This window comes from Nomascus leucogenys, chromosome 12, assembly GCF_006542625.1.
Source record: "Nomascus leucogenys isolate Asia chromosome 12, Asia_NLE_v1, whole genome shotgun sequence".
In the NCBI taxonomy this organism is placed as follows: Eukaryota; Metazoa; Chordata; class Mammalia; order Primates; family Hylobatidae; genus Nomascus; species Nomascus leucogenys.
Genome location: NC_044392.1, coordinates 26,245,181 through 26,262,017, shown reverse-complemented (window position 1 = coordinate 26,262,017; position 16,837 = coordinate 26,245,181). Strand labels below are relative to the sequence as shown.

General features: G+C 47.1%; 1 protein-coding gene across 1 annotated transcript in view; it reads right to left on the bottom strand.

The window, feature by feature from the left end:
* Positions 1-16,837, bottom strand: part of TNR (tenascin R) — a 443,154-nt gene that overhangs the window by 185,960 nt on the left and 240,357 nt on the right. The gene's annotated exons all lie outside the window — the stretch shown is intronic.

Genomic DNA, 16,837 nt, shown 5'->3' with positions numbered 1-16,837 from the left:
CACGCTCACCAGGAGAAGGTCATCCCCTGGATTTCTAACAGCCTTCATGGAGGAAGCAGCAGCTAGCTTTCCACAGGACAGCCTCTGCCAGTCCCCCTTCCGGACCCTTCGGAAACCAAAAGTGCTCGGCACTAAGCTCGTAAATGACCTTTCCATTCCCGACTCCAGTTGGTGTCTATGTTTAGCTTCCCTCCTTTCCTCCTGGGGACACTAAGGTGGGGGGCAGTGGTCCTGGCCCCAAGCCACAGGAGCTGGTGCCTGGGCAGCGAGGTGAGAGCACCAGCGGCTTCCAGAGAGTCCATATGGCTGCGTGGCCACAAATAGCTGCACCGACTTGAAAAAAACGCCCACTCTTCTGAAACACACTCTGTGTACTTGAGTCAGACACATTCTGTTCTCTCCCGTCATCCTGACAGGAGCCTCCGTGAGATCCACTCTCAGCTGAGGGGTCCCTACAACCTCTCTTCTTGAACACCCACTCTCCCAACCTGTTTTTCTTTGTATCTGCCGCTCTCCCTGTGTCTTCCTCCTGCCTCTGACTCTATCCTGCACCCCCTTCCCATCTCTCTGGTCTTTGCCTCCTTTTCCCGATTCCTCCCACCAGCCTGTCACTGTGCTGCCCTCCTCTCCCTTCCCCACCCCGCCCCCTCCCGCCTGCCTCTCTCTGCTCCACACAGCTGGGCTCTCTGGGGATGTGGCTGTTTGGGCTGCAGTTCTATGGGCACAGGTGGCACTGGCAGATGCAAGTCCTTTCCATTCATGTGGGTAAACAGTAAACATTATATTAAAATATTCATCACCAGGCCCTCTGTCTGAATGTTAATCTGGGGCGGGAGCTGATTCACAGTCCCCGGCACCAGCTCCTGGGCAGAGCCCGACAGTGATGATGCAACTCTGCAGCAGTAGAGTGGTCAGGAGAGGTTGGCATGGGAGCAAAAGCATTGATTTTGCATTTGGTTCAAGAGTGATACATGGTGGAGCTCTCTGGCCAGAGAAACTGCCTGTCTGCCTGGGGAGGACGTGCTTTTGTAGGGCAGTCACTGGCAGCTGAGCACAGGTGGGCCTGAGCAGACCTGTAGAACAAGCAGGTATCTGACACGGGGCTCCCAGTCGCCTGTTTATCACTTTTGTATTTGTATGTCTGGCTATGTGCAGAGTGCTAATAAGCCCGGTGGCTCCTTAAAAACCCACTGGTGATCCATTTGCTCTCTGTTGTTAACGGTGGCACACCATGTATCTGTTCCATTTCACAGTTAAAGCCTAAGAATCCTGCCGGATTCTGGACAATGCCTCAATGATATCGAAGAAAAATCTAGACTCTTTCTAAGGGATAGATTTTTGGAGGAAGGATGGCACACAGTTCTCAGTGTCTAAAACATTTCTTCATCAGGAACTTCTTTCCTATAATGAATCTAGATCCCTCATACTCCAGAGGAGTTGAAAACGGGTCAGTCATGGTGCTCTAGGTGAGACCCTTCATGTACAGGAGACCTCTATTAGCTCACACACTGTCTTCAGCATTCACTTCTGCAGGCATGGCTGCATTCATTCATTCATTCATTCATTGCTTACCCACTCATTTATTCAATGACAATTATAGATTGCCTTCCCAGTGACTCATACTGGGCCAGGCAAGGGTGAAGACACGAGTTGTCCTCCCGGCCCGTCCTTGAGAATTCACCGTCCAGTGCAGAAGAGAGACAGATACATCATGCACAGGGCTAATTACTCAGTGCAAAGAGCTATGGGACCCCAGATGAGGGAGTGACAACAGCTCACAGATGTTGTTTCAAGAGATTTTTGAGCTCCTCAGGGGCAAAGATCCTACTGTAGTCACATTTTTAATTTTAGTGGCTACACAGTGCCTGCTTCATAGTGAGTGCTCATGGAATGTTTGTTGAATGAATGAATGAAGGTTGTTCTTAGGACACAAAGATGTGAAAGATGATCCCTGCTATCCAGGGGCTTAGCTTTGTTAGGGAAACAAGAAATTATTGAAGGCGTGAGTGAGCATAGGGCCCAACAGTCACCAAATTACTGAGATCTTCTAAATTTCCTTTCTATAATACCCCCACTGTACCCCATATGGGGATATCTAAGCACCCACAAAACTTTACAATATATTGTTTGTTGTCTGCCTCTGTAGCTGGACTACATGGGACCAAGCTCTGGGAATAATCCACCCTGCGGCCATTCCCTCAGGACACATCCATGACAATTACATGCTGTCTAACTGAACTTGTATATTGAGGCAGAGTGGTACTCATGACATCAGAAGTGCCGTTTGTGCCGCGAGAAGTTGGGACCTGCGTCAGGCATTTCACATAGGCAGTCACAATAATCCTCACACACTCAAACTCTATCTTTTTGAACTCATTCAGGAGGCGGAGCAGAATTCAGAAGTCTTGCTAGAGTCCCTGAATATTACATTGTGTTACTTCCCCACATCCTGTCACCATGCCTCAGAGAAACACTGGATTATACTGCGGGGAGAGCCTTTCAACATCCTGCTCGCTGATGTTTAACATCCCACTCTCTTCAAGCCATTTTGGAATTGATGTGAAGAAGTCTTTGCATTGTTTCTCTATATAGAGAAATTCATGTTCTCGTGAGTTTTCCTGTTATTAAAATAGAAAGGCTCATCACTTTTATTTTTTGAGTGCCTGATTCCCACAGATACTAGAAAATGGTATCTGTGTCCCTGCTATTTTAATACTCCAGTATATATGCTATTGAGGTCTGTTAGAGCCAAATTCGTCTCACTAATTTAAATACCTTTCACCAGGTATTCCCCAACTTCTCCTTGTTTTCCCACCCTGCCAATCTGTGTTGATGTGCTACATATGTCTCTCTAATAACCTGGGTGGGAGCTCAGCACACACATGGCTCCTTATTCCATGAAATAAGTAAAAATTAAAGTGCTGGCTGGCACGTACTCTTCTTGGTGACTCGGGGCTGCCATATGCAGAAGCATCTCTGGCACTGTTTACTGAAGTCTCTCATTTTCTGTCTTGCTGGGATCTGGGAATACTTTAAATATTCAGCTCGAGGTAGCGCTTAACATTTATTAACTGCTGATTCTGTGCCAGGCACCGGCCAGGGCATATCCACATTCATCTCACCCCCTACGAGACCATTCTATGAGGCTATAAAATGGTCCTCATTTTATAAACAAGAAACTAAGGCTCCGGGCTGAAAGGAACTGGCTTCAAGTCTCCTAGCTGTTAAAAAGGGACACAGGAGTTCTCATCTAGTCTTCTGTGTTTTATAGACATCCGTATAGGGCTTACTGTGTTCTAGATGCCACTGTAAACATTTTAGAAACATGAACACTTTTAATCCTCATAACAACCCTGTGAGGGAGGTAGTATCTGATGCTAACAGATAAGGAAACTGAGGCATAGAGGGGTGGAATCACTGTCCTCATTTATCTAGCTGCAGCACTCTGCTGCCTCTCCCCCGTAAGTCCTAGACTTCAAGTCATGCCTGTCCAGGCCAAGGGTGTTAGAGAGGAGATCCCAAAAGAACAAAGCTCATCCTGAGGCTAAAAAGCTCATTCTTTTCTGATTTTCTTAATGTGACATTAATTGCACAGCTGTCTAGGCATTCTTCTTTTCCTCCTTGCTTTCTTTTAATAGTCCTTCAGGGAAAAAAATAGTACTTACAATCTAATTTTCCAGAACGCATACTTTGCGGCCAGCCCTCCCTTTCCTCTTCCCTTCGCTTCTCCTCGGTTTTGGTTTGGCGTGGGAGCAGAATCCGCTAACTCTGAGAGATCATGTGCTCCTCCGCTTGCCCCATCTCCCTCTCTCTCACCATCAATTACAGCAAATGTCATTAATTTGAAAGGCAAGGGACCAGGAAGAATGGATTTTGAATTAACTAGTTCAAATAATCTGATATTTTTACTGGAGCATGACAGGGTACCCAGTTAGCTGGGGAACAACAATTGCTTCCAGTTGTGCATTCTCTTGGATAAACTGATATCTGCCTAACAAGGTTTTTTTGTAAAGGGCAATCAAATAGTCATTTGTGTTTCATGGGGCTTCTGAGCCTGGATCCTAATGCCTAGGGCAGCTGCTGTCGTGCTGTTGTGTTGTACTGCCTTGTGGGAGAAATAGGCTTCCCCCTTCATGCAAGAAAGCATGCTTCTGGGACTCCCTGGGGCTCAGACATATTATCTGCCCTAGGCCCTCATCGGTACCATGAGTCGGTCCCTTGGGTTCTTTAGTGTTAATCACCAGTAATAATCACCAGTGCTTATATTAAACACCTCCTGGCTGGGTATGGTGGCTCACTCCTGTAATCCCAGCACTTTGGGAGGCCAAGGTGGGCAGATCACCTGAGGTCAGGAGTTGAGACCAGCCTGACCAACATGGTGAAACTCTGTCTCCACTAAAAATAGAAAAATTAGCTGGGCGTGGTGGTGCGCACCTGTTGTCCCAGCTACTCAGGAGGCTGAGGCAGGAGGATCACTTGAACTCAGCAGGTGGAAGTTGCAGTAAGCCGAGATCGTGCCACTGCACTCTAGCCTGGGTAACACAGAGAGGCTCCATCTCGAAACGACAACAGCAACAACAACAACTAAAACAAAAACAAAACAAAAACCAACCAAACAAAGAAAACAAACAAACACAAATCCTGCTTGGGTCTTGCAAAATTCCTGGTAGCAGAAATGACTAATGATTCACCAAAAACTTGTGCAACCTCTTGCATAGTAAGAAATTGTTGCCAGGAGCAGCTGCCCCACTACAGGCTACAATATCCAGCCTCCTGGCATTCAGGGCCAGTTTTTGCTGATGGGATATGAGCCTGAGTGGTCTGTGTCACTCCCAGGGTGAGAAAGGAATGTAGGTGAGTCTTTCCCTTTCTTCTCTATCTGCTAGCTGGATGCAAGGATTCTGAGGACCAGGGAATGGTGGAGCTATAATACAGAGAAAGAAGCCTTAGCCCCTTGGTCACCACAAAGAGGAAGACTGTCTGCTGATGAGAACACCCATATTGGGCTGGTAAGAGAGAGCAAAATAGCCTTCTGTTGTGCAGCATCTATTTGTTCCCACAGCTCTTGTTAGCCTAACTTACGTGCCATCATCCATCCCTCTTCTATTCTTGTGTTTTTCTTCCTAGCACAGGCAGAAAAGGTCCATGCCCTAGTTTGAAGTTAAGCAGAGAAGGAATATGGCTTGGAGAAAACCATCGAGGGAAGGCATACATGCTGGAGAGCTGGCAGAGTGCAAGGAGGTGGGGATTCAAAACCTGACTATATAAAAGTCATCCCCTGGGTAGTAACTTAAGTGAGCTGCTTATCTGGTATGGTCAATTACCATGCAGCACATATAACCGTTAGTATCATCATCTATTAATAATATGTGCTATATTAACGTGGTTGTAGTTGCATTTGATGATAGCATTAAACTGTTTGCTCTGCCTTCTGTTGCTCATATTCAAGCTACCACATTTTGTGTAACAAGGTCATTTGGTCATACTTGAAAAACAACAAGAGAGGCAACATTCACAGGAAAGAAAACCTATGAAAGTCGACATCCCACAAAGCACATGCCTCCGGCTTTGGCTCCTTCAAGGTTGATACTGTGTGGGATCTCACCAATCATGAGTTTAGTTTCTGGCTTGTTTTTGTTTTTGTTGTCAGCTCTTCCTTTGCAAATATATACAGAAGAGGCAAAAAACATATTGCTTCAGAGTAGAAACTGGACATGACGTCATCTTCTTCTCCAAATAAAAATTACAAAGGAAAGCATGCCTCATGAGTAATAATACTAATCACAATTTAAAAAATTGACACGTTTGAGTATTTAATATGGGCCAGTAGAACTCTAAAGGCTCCACTTGTCAAATGCAGGATTGTAAAGTTGGGCTCTCCCTGCAAGGCTGATGGGAGCTGACCTGGCTTCTCCCTGCTCCTTGGCCCATCCCATTACCTTTGCTTCCCGTGTACCTCTGGCTCAACTTAAGACCGGGGTGTGTTTTGCATGTGCAGCTCCTGTTCACCTTCCTCCACACCCTCCCTTCTGGAACAATCAGACTCTGCACCCCAGCTTTAGCAGGTGTGGCTTTCTTTACCACATCTCTGTGTCCTATGCGAAGGTCTTCCTCTGACTAGGTTTTTCTGGGGAACAATGGCTAATCAAGCAAATTACTCCTTATAATTAGTTAATCAAAGTGCTCCCCTTATAGCCATCAGATGCCTTCAGTGTCCTGGGTCATGTGCCCTTGAAGTCCTTCTGGAGTGGGTTAGAGTGAAAGGAGAACCTACCTTTATTGTGGTTTCTCTTAGCAGGAAGTACATGGGCCTATCTCTCTCTTTCATCCTCTCTGCCTCTCCTCCCAGTCAATCTACTACATAACTACTGTTGCCCCTAAGATTGAACTTGTTTGACAAGCACAAGTCATGGTGCAATACAGCAGAATATCTGAAAATGAAAGTACCCCATACAATGCCTATGGATGTGGCCATCAGAGTCTGGACTTCACATGTAACTTGCCTCATGTCTCTCCTGCCCCTGCATATGATGGTAATTCTTGTACCATGGAAGCCTCAATTTACTTGAGACTTGAACCAAATGGGAACAATAGTCAAGTCAGAACAGCAGCCCGGTGGAGCTCAAAGGCTGACTTTTCACCACCTAGGGGACATGAATGAGTCACTACTTCCAGGAGGGTTTTTTTTAGGATAGTTTAGCTTCTACTATGACACCTCAGTCACTTGAGTTTCTGGGAATGAATATTGAGCCCAGGGAGTTGCTTGCTAGAAGGGAAAGCTAAAAAGTAGAGCTCAGGCCTTACACGTCACGTTCTCCTCAGTTTCCATTTTTCTTGTGTGGATGTAGAATTTCTAAGTGGATTTGGGGCCTGGGAGGGCCTCCAAAGCCCAGTGTCTCTGACCTAGCTGCAGACCCAGTAAACCCAGGACCCTGTAATAGGCCCAGGTAAATAGAAGCTGTGTGTTGACAACAAAGGATGCTGGCAGGAGGCTGTGCGGGCAGGGAAAACCAAGGCTGGGCTGGTGCTGGGTGACCTTGGGGACAAGCGTGTGTTTGACTTCTGTGCTTCTCTACACGACTCAGCTAGAGCTTTGTTTTAAAAGCAGAACCAGATGCTGCCTCTGAGCTCAGCTTTAGGGCTGAAAATAAATTAGAAAAAGAGGGCTCCATGCAGCAAGGCAGCAGGGCAAGGAACACAGCATGCCCTAAAATGCCATTAAGACCATGTCACAGAAGGGAAGTCTCCCCGTTCAAAGAGGCTGGACAGAAGAGGTCTGGAGCAGGAGGATGTTTAGACCTTTGCCTGGCTTTCCCCTTTTAGCAGTTGTGCTGTTAGCTAAATGTGATCTTGGCAAAGAAATAGCCATCCAGTCCTAATGGGCAAGGAAGAAAAACAGAGCCAGGCAGAATGGCAATGGGCTTGTGCTCCAGTGGGTTAGAGAGGAGTCCAAGATGGCCCCAACATTTCCATCCCCTGGTATACACACCCTGCATGATGCCTCCCCATGAGTGTGGCAAGGAACCTGTGAATATGGTGGGAGATCATGCCCATGATTATGTTATGTTGTAGTGCAATGGGGAGTTTGCAGATGCCTTTAAGTTCTCTAATTAGCTGACCTGAGTTAATCAAAAGGGGCTCTATCCTAGGTAATCTAGCCTGATATAATCATGTGAGCCTTTAAAAGAAGGTGAAGTATCAGACACACTCTCCTGTTGGCCTGGAAGGAAGTAGACAGCCAAAATATACAAAATAACAATAATAAATGAAGTAAGCAGCTATGTTGTAAATGGACTATGAATGTGGCCATGTAGCTAGGACCTAGGGGTGGGCTCCAGAAGCTGAGATCAGCCCCCTGCCAATAGCCAGCAAGAAACTAGGTACTTCAGTCTGTTAACCACAGGAACTAAATTTCCCCAACAATCTGAATGAGCTTGGAAGAGGACCCTGAGTTCCAGGTGGAAACCTGACCCAGCTGAAACACGGATGCAGCCTTGTGAGGCCTGAGCAGAGGACCCAGCTATGTCATGCCCAGACTTTTGACCTAGAAAAACTGGGAGAGAATAAATGAGTGTTGTTTTAAGCCATTAAGTTTGTGATAATTTGTTACACAGCAGTAGAAGACAAATACAGCCAGCTAAAGACAGCAAATCAGTGGACATTTCTTGCCTCCTTCCTTCCTTCTTAACTTCATCCTTTCTTCTTTCCTTTCTTGCCTCCTTCCTTCTCTCTCTTTTTGCCACTATTTATGCCTAAATTCATTCATCTATTGATATATTGGCCCATTCGTCCATGTATTCATATTTTCAATCATGTATTCAACACTGTGAAGCACTGTGCTAAGGTGTGGGTCACAGTGGTGACCTGAGCACAGCCCCTGTCTTCAAAGCCAGTCTGGTGTGTGGGTACAGACAATGGCAATCACAATTCAGTGTAGTAGGAGCTATGATAGACAAGAATCCAGGGTACCAGGGACGGGGAGCGCAATGCAATTTTGAGCAGTCGGGGCAGGGGGCTTCTCAGTGGAAGAGGTTTCTCCATTGATTCCTGCAGTACAGAACAATGGGTTCCAAACAGTGCTGCACATTGGAATCGCTGGGGAAGATTAACCAACCCCCTATGCCCAGGTCCCACCTCAGACTCATTTAATCAGGATGTCTGGGGTGGGAGTCTAACTCGAACGGTATCGGGTATGACCTGTGCACTGGGATTTCAAAGAGCTTCCTGGGTAACCCTAATACGCACCAAAGTTTGGGAACTCTGATATGGAGAATGCTGGAGTGCTGTGTTTGGGGCACTCCTCTTTGGAGCAGATGCATTGAACCCCCATGCAGGGAATATTGGCTGTTGAAAGGTCATAGCTGTGGCCCTCACTGAGAATTGCCCTGGGATATAGGGAACTTCCCCATGCAATACTTCCCTTTCCAGATCTTTGCAGGGATACAAACTCGGGGCCTCTTGCCTCAATTTGACACAATTCTGATGGGTCATCCTAGTTCCAGAGCTTCCTATAGGGTCGACTGAGGCCTCAGTTAAAGCTACATATGAATCAGTTCTTCCCACTGCTCAATCTTGCCTTCCTCACCTTCTTAGAGGTCCATCTCCCAAAAGTTCCCCCAATAAACTTCTTGCATGCAATTCCCTGGCTCAGAATATGTTTCCAGGAAAACCAGTGTAAAGCAATGAATAAGAGTTAGCACAACAAAGATGCAGTGGCGAGGGTTACAGACAGGGAGAACAGCACCTGCAGAAGCCCAGATGAAAGTGAGGCTGTTGAATTTTAGAAGACGGTATACAAATTAACATGGTTGGAGTATAGAGTTGGAGGGTGGGAGAGATCAGAAGTTGTGAATGACATGATCAAATATGCCCAAAGCTGCAGGATGGATGGACCCCCTAGATGAACCAAGGATATTCTTTGTTTTTTAAAGGGGTTCTACAATTATCCCATAAATATTGGAGCAGGGTTTGAGTGCCTGACACAGGATCTTGAAACGTGGTCAGCATATGCTCATCCCAAACCTGCTCCCCAGGGTGTCCACATGTGTGAATTAGAGAAAATAGGATGCCCCACTGCAGTGATGCACAAGTGGACACAGGTCCTTATGAACAGCCAGTACATGTTGCTGAGGATGACTGGGAGACCAGAGGACCCATGGCCGAGGGAAGAGAAGCCTCCCTAAGATGAGAAGGCGCAGCCGAAGGGGCCTCTGGAAGGCTGCATTCCAACAGCAATGGGCCATGAGGATGGATCCCAACCAAGGACAGGGCTTATGCCTCGGTGCTCAGAGTTTAAGGAAGCGACAGACCCACGTTCTTTTTCTGTAATGGATGTAACAGCACTATTCATATGGAAGGAATCAATATATTTTTAGAGGGTTATATTATCATACATTATAAATTAGGTAATATATATATGAGAGTATTTGGTAAATGGAAAAAGAGCTGTACAGATGAAAGGTATTATGTCTTCTTCTATGGTATTTATGTAAATGAGCAGACAGGGATGATGGCCACCTGGAAACTGTAAATCCCTGTACAAATGAGAAGCTGCATGATTAGGTATTTCACAAGGTACCTTGGGCCCCGGGCAGGCAGGTCCTAGCTTCCATTCCACAAGGGCAGCTTTCTCCCAGCAGAATGAGCGTTGTGTGCAGAGCGAGTGGGCTGAAATCTCATGACGCTCCATTCACGGAGCCGTGGAATAACAGCATTCAAGCTGAGCAATTTGCAGAGAGTAAATTAAGGGGAATGAAACTCCTGTAACAGATCCTGGGAGGAGGAGGAGACAAAGAGGAAGAGGGAGGAGGCAGGCAGAAATTTTTTAGCAATGCCTTCCTTTTGAGGTAATCTGTTACGTGCAGCCTGCAGGGAATCGAAGCCAGGCCAAATTGTGCCCCCATGGAATGCTCTTCTGGGTGGGATGTTGAGTTTATACATTGACAAAGGGCTTCTAGCCTCCAAAAGCCTTCTCCAAGTGCAGCCTCATGGCAGATGCTGCGACGGGCTGCACGGCGGGGTGTACGAAGAAGGCTGATGCCCAGGAGCTTTTCGAGGATTCACACTTGTTTTGCCAAAGATGAGGCTGGTCCTAGAAGGAACTGGTCTTTGAAGGGAGTTTCTAGAGTGAAAAATCTCCTTTGGGCTCAATGGTTCAGCTAACATCTTTAATATTTCATATTGCCATGATTCCAGCTGTCACTTCTCATTCAACCAGTGCTCAATGAGTGGCTGTCTTTTCCAGGCCCAGTGCTAGGCGCTCTGCATGCATTATCTCTGTATCCCTTACAATACTGCAGGGTAGGTACCATTAGTGTCTGTTTTATAGATATGGACACTGAGGCTTCAAGAGGATGGATAACTGCTCCACCCAAGCAAAGGAGGCAGGTAGCGGTGAACATAGCTCACTAGAATCGACACTTTGTGCAGCTGCTAACATCTTGCAGCTTCAGCAGCCTCTAAACTCCGTCCTTCACCCTCACCCCTGTCCTGCCTCTGCTGTGAGTCGGGTGCTTATTTCTCCCCCTCACTCTGGCTGTGGCTGCTGTCTCCAGGTCTACTCAGTGTGGAGAGCACCTCCTGCCCTGTCAGCCTATGTCCCTGTGGGTCAGTCCCCTCCCCAGGGCAAGTGAGTCCTGCTGCTCCCTCAGTATGGAGCCCCTGCCCCTCCATCAGGAAAAGGTTTATTCAGGAAAGCTAGGTCAGAGTGGTTATCAGAATTGGTTCCCCATGTGTTGGAGCCCTAGTCCTCAGTACCTCAGAATGTCACTGGATTTGGAACTAGGGCCTTTAAAGAGGTGATCAAATTAAAATAGGTCATATGAGTGGGCCCCTACTCTGGTATGACTGGCGTCCTTATAAGAAGAAGAAATTTGGACACAAGTACAGAGGGAAGATGACGGGAAGAGACACAGGGAGGAGGTGGCCATCTAGAAGCCAAGGAGAGAGGACTGGAACAGATCCCTTTCTCACGGTCTGCCGACACCTGGACCTCGGACTCCCAGCCTCCAGGACTGTGTGGCGATACCCCCCTGCTGTGCAAGCCCCGGCCTGTAGGACGGTGTTCGGGCAGGTGCAGGAACCGAATACAAGGTCGTCTCCAATCTGCAGCCCCCACACTCACACAGGCTGCCTCGGCTGTGCCCACCTCTGCTCCTCCCCCTCCCGCGTGTTTTGGCTGCTTGGCATTTATTTAGCCCTCTCTGCTGACAGGAGCGGCTCTGCGCCACAGTACGACAGGAAGCCTGGCTCCTCTGCAGAACTCTTTCCCACTGGGCTTATCTCCGGCTTCCCCGGGCGAGGCAGGACCGGGACTGAGGGGCTGGCTGAAAGGCAGCTGAGAGATCCCTACCCGGGGCTGACTGAGCGAGCAGGAAGGCGGCGCACTAAGCATGCGTTCTCAGCCCTCCTCCGTTCCCCGGGGAGGCCGGGGCCTTTTCCAGGAGGTCAGCACCTCCGCCTCACTACACCTACGGAGGAGGCCAGAGACGTCAGAGCAGCGCCTCGGCTGAGGCAGGAGCTGAGATGCCTTCAAGACGCTACCCACGCCCGAACCAGCACCACCACAGTGGGCAGCGTGCTGCCAGGAAAATGCTTGGATGTGAATCCCAGCTCTGCCATTGATTGGTTGTGTGAATTTAGGCCAATTACTCAACCTCTCTGAATCCAGTTTCTCCATTTGTAAAATTGCAATTCTCACTTGATAGGATTGTTATGAAGAACATATAAGAAACAACAGATAAGGCCGGACACGGTGGCTCACCTGAGCCATCCCAGCACTTTAGGAGGCCAAGGCCGGTGGATCACCTGAGGCCAGGAGTTCAAGACCAGTCTGGCCAACATGGCAAAACGCTGTCTCTACTAAAAATACAAAAATTAGCCAGGCGTGGTGGCACATGCCTGTAATCCCAGCTACTTGGGAGGCTGAGGCGAAAGGATCACTTGACTCCAGGAGGTGGAGGTTACAGTGAGCTGAGATCACACCACTGCACTCCAGCCTGGGCGACATAGTGAGACTCTGTCTCAGAAACAACAGAAGAAATGGATTCTGTAAATGATGGGCACAATAATGACCTACCAGGTGAGGTGGGATAGAGAGGAGAATTGGGAAGCCATCCTTAGTGGCACTAGGCTGCTCTGGAAGGATGATCCTATGAAGGAACACTGAGTAATAGAAGCCTCCTTCAACTTTCTGAATGAGTCTCAAAACACTTTTAAAAGGTGTTGATTCGAGAGTGCCTTTCTGTTATATTTGTTCAGAAACAATGTGTTTCCTGTTTTCCTTCCAAATTGTTAGTGGTCATTGAGAGCACTTTTGTGGGCTATATTCTAGCCAACATTCTAAACACTTATGTTAGCTCAGAAACTAAATCATGTCTCCCCAGATTCATATGTTGAAGTCCTAACCCCCAGTACTTGAGAATGTGGCTGTTTTTGGAAATAGGACCATTAAAGAGATGATTAATGAAGCCGTTGGGGTGGGCCCTAGGCTAATCTGACTGGCATCCCTATAAGAAGAGGTGACTGGAGCACATGTAAGGGGACACACATGCGTGGGGAAAAGGCCCTGTGAGGAGGCAGCGAGAAGACCCCCTTTGCAAGCCTAAGAGAGAAGCCTCAGAGGAAACGCATCCTGCCAACACCTCGATCTTGGACTTCGGCCTCCAGAACTGTGAGAAAATAGACTTCTGGTTTTGAAGGCTCACAGTCTGCAGTCACTTGCTAGGGCAGTCCAAGCAAACAAACACAATCATCACAACAATGAGGCAGGGAATAGCATTGGTCCCATTTTTTTTTTTTTTTTTTTGAGACGGAATCTTGCTCTGTCGCCCAGGCTGGAGTGCAGTGGTGCGATCTCAGCTCACTGCAAGCTCCGCCTCCCGGGTTCACGCCATTCTCCTGCCTCAGCCTCTCCGAGTAGCTGGGACTACAGGCGCCCGCCACCACGCCCGGCTAATTTTTTTGTATTTTTAGTAGAGACGGGGTTTCACCGTGGTCTCGATCTCCTGACCTCGTGATCTGCCCGCCTCGGCCTCCCAAAGTGCTGGGATTACAAGCGTGAGCCACCGCACCCGGCCACATTGGTCCCATTTTGATTCATTTACTTATTTGGCACAGATTTTCTAGGCACCCACTCTGGGCCAGGCCTCAGTTAGGTGCCAAGGATGGACTGGACACAGGCTTGCCCTGGAAGAGATAAAAGGCCGGTGTGCTTATGAGAGGTGGAGACAGACAAGTAAGCAGACCCTAACAGTATAGCAGGGGTGCGTGTCACAACAGGGAGTGTGCAGCCCACAGGGTCCTGGTTGCACAGAGGGTCATGAAGCCAAGTCAGATGGGCTGTATGTAAAGTCTTCATTTGGGTTCGCTGCTCAGTGTTTGCAAAGCCCTTGCCAGTGCTCCGTGGATAAGGACAGCCACGGTACCGGAGCCTCCACCTCCCTCTGCAGTGGTGTGTGTGCCCCACTGGGGGTTGGGAGGAGGGGTGGTGTGTGGGGATACAGGCCAACAAGGACGGAGTTACTATGATGCACCCTCAGTGCCACACGAGCTTTCATGGGTTGCCTGGGAATCCTGATTTCAAGGATTCCAAATATTAATTCACTTGCAGGCTCATTTGCGTCTTCCCACAATGGTCTTCCCTCTTTCTGCCATCAGAGTTCTTTTTTCTAAAATAGAACCACAGCTAATGATAACTGAACACTCCTATGTGCCAGGAATGTTACATGAGTCCTTTGATATCATCACCTGACGGAGTCCCAGAGTCCCCCTGAGTATCTGAGGCTGTTGATAGCCCCTGCTTTCTTGTCTGTCAGCCTCACATCTGATCACCCCTTCCCTGTCCCCCTACCTGACACATACCCCATGCTTCAGGCCTACATAGCCTCAACCTTATTCTTGCTCTCTTCTCTTTCTATGATAGTCCTCAGCCTCAAATGTTTTCCCACCCAGCATAATGAACTCCTACATATCCTTCAAGACCCAGTTTCTTCTATTTGTTTTCATGCAGTACCCAGAAAATACTTCTATTAAAATACTTATCACAATGTATCACCTCCAACATGTTTTCATGTCTCTGTCCGGCACCAGCCTGAGTGACAAGAGGGGCTGTTTGCTTATTTTGTATCTCCAGCATCTAGCACATCAGTGATGCAAAGTGGGCATTAAAGCAATTTTTGTAGAATTTACTTATCTATTTATCTTTGTTTTTTCTCCTTTTGAATTCTGGTGTTTTTGCTGGAGGAATAATCAACTATGGTCTTGTCCCTCTTTTAAAAAGACTGTGTATCCAGGAACAGAAAACCAAACACCACATGTTCTCACTGGTAAGTGGGAGTTGAACAATGAGAACACATAGACACAGGGAGGGAAAGATCACACAGGAGGGCCTGTCGGGGGGTGGGGGCAAGGGGAGGGAGGGCATTAGGACAGATACCTAATGTATGTGGGGCTTAAAACCTAGATGATGGGTTGATAGGTGCAGCAAACCACCATGGCACATTCATATCTATGTAACAAACCTACAAGTTCTGCATATGTATCCCAGACCTTAAAGTAAAATTAAAATAAATAAATAAATAGACTGTGTATTTTTAAGTAAGAAGAACCCTAGATACAGCCCTGTTGGTTGCTGTGGTGAGCAGCCTTTGGGATGGTCCCCAGTCATGCCACCTCCTGGTATTCACACCCTTGTCTAATTCCCTTCCCTGGAGTGGGGGCTGGATTTATTGACTCACTTCTAACAATTAGAATATGGCAGAAGTGACTGGATTATAAAAAGACCAGGTCACTTTTAAGACTGGGTTATAAAAAAGCTGTGGCTTCTGTCCTGGGGCTTTTTCGCTCTCAAACGGCTCACTGTAGCGGAAGCCAGCTGCCATGTAAAGTAGCCCAGAGGAGAGGCCCACATGATGAGAAGCAGAGGCCCTCGAGGACCCATGGGTGTGCGTGGGAGCAAATCTTTCTCCAGTTCTGCCTTGAGATGACTGCATCCCCAGCTAACAGCTTGATTGTAACCTCACAAGAGACCCTGAGCGTGAACCAACCAACTAAGCTGCTTCCGATTCCTGGCCCTCAGAAACTGTGAAGCACTGAATGATTGTTGTCTTAAGCCAGTTAGTGACTCAGCAATAGACAATTAATACAATAATGTACTCAAAACGACTTTCTTGTACTTCTCCCTTCTGACTCCTGCAGCACCATATGAGTGAGCTCATGGGCAGAAACCATCTCATGTGTCCTAACAATGTGAGTCAGCCTTAGTCAGCCCTCTCCTCGGAAGTAGATGATAGATTCTTTGAAGGCAGGGACTGTATCTTAAAAGTAAATAGACATTCTTCAAGAGTATTTATGGAATTAACTTGGAAGAATTTTCCTGTTTCCTAGCAGAAAACCAGTAGGACCCATTATTTTGCTGGGGCAATTGTTTCTAGTTTTCTCTTTCTCTCTGGACCAGCCTTGGAAGTATGATCCTTCCTCTGCCAGTGGTGTTTTTATTTGATAACAGTAAGAAAAAGAAAAGTTTTTGACCAAACACCTACAAGCTTTTTTCAATTACCTGGTGAAGTTACTTAAGCTGAACTCTTTTTGCAGCACTGATACTTTTCTTTCTCCTTTCGAATTGCTAGATGGGAGAGAAAATGGTCTTTGGATGATAAAGCCTGTTTCCAGGTTATCTTTGAGAAAAATATAATCCACTGTATTCTTCTGCTCCGAGTTTTTCTCCTGCCTCCTGATTTTCTTCGCTCTTATCTCCTTTTCATTATTTCACAGTTGCCTGGGCACCTAAAGAGCTTCTCCCTCCCTAACTCCCTGACCCTCATTTTCCAGAGTTTGTTTCATGGCACTTCCAAGCCACCTGACCCCTGATGCTTGACACTAGGGTTGAGAAAAAGCTGGCAGAGAGGACAGTCTTCTAGAAAATGATCTTTTCCAGTCAACTCAATAATAACTTGGCCTAATAGTAAACCTAAAGAGTTAAGAATTCATAGTCTGATGTTAGCTTGAAAGAGCTGTATCTAAACTCTTTCTAACCAATAAAGAATGGATGCTTTGTTAAATGTAGAGATCTCTGGACCAGGGACCATCTTGTACTGTATTTTTAAACTTCCTTCTTTTTCCTGAGGATGAAACTAACATTTTCCAAATGGTGGAGACAGGCTTTATGGGGTGTGTGTATGTGTATGTGTTAAATTCTTTTCTAAAATGTATTTAAGGTCCAGGCATAGTGGCTCACACTCATCTGTAATCCCAGCACTTTGGGAGGACGAGGCGGGCAGATTACTTGAGCCCAGGAGTTTGAGAACAGTCTGGGGAACATGGCAAAACCCTGTCTCTA